The sequence below is a fragment of the Crassostrea angulata genome, chromosome 6 (genome assembly GCF_025612915.1).
Source record: "Crassostrea angulata isolate pt1a10 chromosome 6, ASM2561291v2, whole genome shotgun sequence".
NCBI lineage: Eukaryota > Metazoa > Mollusca > Bivalvia > Ostreida > Ostreidae > Magallana > Magallana angulata.
The window spans coordinates 57,167,168-57,171,162 of NC_069116.1; positions in this window are offsets into that span (position 1 = coordinate 57,167,168).

Here is a 3,995-nt window from a genome sequence, read left to right on the forward strand (position 1 = left end):
AGAGTACGATGTAAGAAACCTATGCGTGTTTGAATTGTTTTAGTTAATTTTTTACCTTCGAACTATCGTACATGTAGTACACCTTGAAATAATTACACATTTAGTAACTAAAAGAGAAGAATATATAATTGGTTAATATGATTTAAGGTATCTCACTCCTCATTATTATGATTTCACTGCGCAGATGATCATTATATTATGAATGAATATGATTTTGTTTATTCAATCATCACAGAGAGATTATTATTTCATAATTACACAACATTCATAAGAAAGATAAATTTTAGTTCAAGAAACAAACAAGTTTTCAGGGGAACTATTTTTTTTCACACGGAAGGTATTTTAGACGAAAATTACAGAAATAAGCAATTTTATGAATTGTCAATGTACATTTCTTTTTTTTCATACTTTATTCATTATTCATAATATTAACATTTGATTGGTTTGTAACATATTCTATAGGTTCTGTATGACATGTACAAAATCCAATCTTGAGAGAGTGATAGACTTTTAGCATTAAATCTTGAAAACATATAGAACTTTTTTAAACCACATTTTGCGAAAAGTTTACCTTTGTAGCCCTATATCACGTTCAGAAGGCGGGATTGTGTCCGGTTGATTAGTGGCCATGTTGTCTGTAGAGTGTGTAGAGTGTGCTAGAACTGTTCATGAGTCTCTTAGGTGTGCACATGATCAGTGTATTCTTCAATCAATGCTCGATTTGCTCTGTCATTCCTTTTGCATCTAGTATATAATGTTGCTCGTTAATACCCTTATCGATCTCCACTTGACATGTTCCTATTCCAAAATTTAAAATCTACTGGGATTGACTCCTAAACGTCAATTGTAGATTTCCTGTATATACTTTCAGTACAGTGGCGTGTATTCCCATTTCCTCCTTGCTTATGGGGATTTTTTTACCAATATTAATTGAAACAATTTAAAAAAAAAAAAGGGTATCAATATGTAATATTTCCCATGAAAACATTCTATCAAAACAATAGCAACTACACTTACCAGAAATACTATCAAACCCAATCATCACATTTGCAACAAGACCCTTCTGTTGATCATGCAGATACATTACAAGGCCCATTTTGAATATATATATTTTTTAAGTCGAGAAAGATGCATTACTGTTTCGTCACTAAATGACGAAAAAATAGGATTTCAAAACATACTTTGAGATTACTCTTCTTTATACATTCTGTCTTTGATAATTAAATTTACAGTCAAATTTAACTTGAATTCATTTTCTTATAGTTGTATAGAGATGTGGATCCTCAGTTTGTTGCCTGATTTGTGGTCTTCATACTTTCTTACTAAACATTTCATTAAAGTGCTTGTGATGTAGATATCTTAAATATCTAATATTTCTCATATTATGATCGACTTCAAAAGAAGTCTCATTATCATTTATCCTTTGAGACAAGTTGGTTTGAACGATTGGTTTTAACATTTATGTAGCCAAACATATCAAGTTAGAGTGTAATGACACTTTCGACTGCAACTGCCGATAGACATAGTTTAGTTAAAATCGACTTAGTATATAGGGTAAGCTAAACTTAACACATGTAAAGTTAATGGCAGCAACATAACAGCCGCCATTTTAAAAAGACAACAACAAAAAATATACGCTTTAGCCATAAATCCATGAAAGCTTAAAATTGAGCAATCATCTCATGAAAGTTAAAACTTTCATATATACCGTACATGTTTTACGCGTAAAACCTTGAGATGTTAAAGATTCATAAACATATAAATATAGATACATTGTATTTTATTTCTTGCAATAGTAAAAAACTAGACTTTGACCCGTGCGTGCATGGGTTGACATTGCATATGATATCGGACATTTACAAAATAGATACTTCGACACACCGTATTGTTGACATTCACATAACCAAGCTTTAAGACTACGATAATCCTATCTATTTCACTACAGTCTGCTTAGTTAGAATAATCTAATTGTGTCTCGGGACAGGCCTTTACCACAGTTAAAATGCCTCCATATACCCGTAATGTTATGTAGCAGAAAAAAATGTAGAATCGCTCCAAAACGATTTTGGAGATAATTAATGAGGCTGCATTGAAAATAACAGTCAAATTTTCATCTAAAAATTAAATTCACATTAATGAAGATTTCAACACTTTGTAAAGAAAATTTTTATTCGCTTTGAATTGACATTAAATGCAATGAGTAAGAGTTGTCTTCCGTATTCCTTTGATGAACAGAAAATAAGAGAAATTTTCAATGAAAATTTACACGTATTTGTAATATCGTTTCTGAGTTTATCCACGCAAATGTGATATTGTAGAAACACAACCTAAAGAGCCTCCTGTGATTTATCGTGAATGTAATGCACATGTGCAAGATTGTAAAATAAAAAAAATCCAGATAATTTCTGGATTTTTTAAAGGAATTTTCGTTTATCATTAATTGGCGAAGCTTGATTGAGAAAAATTTAAAACAAATTTGTAATCTTCAAGTACCAATGATGTTTAAAATATATAAAATAAAAGACAGTATTCTTCCGATTTCTCGGTATTAAGGCTAAAAAAATTCGAATCTATTATTTTAAAATAGTAGTATAGATATTTCATAGAATTGTTTTCACCTGCCTTGATTACATGTCTATAAATGCACACACATACAAATAACCATTCTTGACCGAACGTAAATATTCGCAACATTATATCATGAATGTATTCTTAACCTGTATATATATAAAATGCTTTGTTGTCTTCTATCTGAGTTGTATTGCTACCGAATGTTGTAAAGTCAACACTTGTTGTTGTTGTCAGTGCCAATGCCAGCGGTCGCAGTCGTCTTTGATGCGTTGTTCGCACTGAGAGAGATGGTGGTGGTATGTGTGAAATGCCTATTCTACCTGAATTTTCCACAGTTGACAAAGACTTTTGGATCAGTTTACAGATGATGAAGTGGCGATATGTTTGTACAAAGTTGTCACTCCTTTTTTTGATGTAGTTAAACTTGGTGTTGAAGTTAACGTCGCTTGTTCTGTACTACTGACTAAATTGAAAAATCAACACAAATCTACTTTTAATAAGAATGTATGCAATTAAAATTTTCCACACTTTTTTTCAATTTTTATAAATTCAAATATCCGCCACCTTATTTTTAAAGCTCTTCAAAAAACTGAAGTTTCCGGGGCGAAAAATGCATAATACCGCACATAGTCCTTTGTTCAAATCACAATCTTTAGGAGTAGTGTGGGGTCAGATTGGGGATTTAGTTGTACAAAGGAAAACATTTGAATTATTTACAAAAACTGAAATGTTATTATATATGCTTTTACTTATATGTTAGCATTTTTATATATTGCTGATTCTTTAAAATTGTTTAAACTTTGGTCCCTGGACGAATATTGGGCCTTACCGGGGGTTCGAATTTTGATGTATTTTTTATTCTGTATATAAAATATTGTTAAGGGTCTTTTAGAGAACTGCAATGCTGAATGTGATATGACTCTAAAATCATCCTGTTAGAAAAGGGACTTGATTATAAATATAACAATATACAGGGGGAAACAGATTTTTTTGGTAAAGGATCTACAGGTATATAGGTCCAGATATTTTGTATAATGACTCCAGGAAGCTGATTTTTTTTTCATGCCTATTGTTGCTCAGGTGAGCGATGTGAACTGCTACGCGCATTGATGAAGTTTTCCGGTCAATTTTTTCTTTGATACGTCGATCAATAGATTATTTTTATCTTCATTTCTTAACTCATGGTAGCCCAGTGATTTTATTTGACCACTAATGCAATCTTTATATTGAAAAAAATTGACAGCAACCAATTCTACAAATTCACGTATAACCATATGATTCAGCAGGTAACAAGTTATCTATTAGATAGATTTTGTAAGAAAATGTGTTACCTTAACATAAATTCCAAACAACACTTAATTTTATAAGTAAAACTGCGTTCATTTTAGTCGTCTTTTTTTTTTTGGTCTCTCTAATGCAGTTTG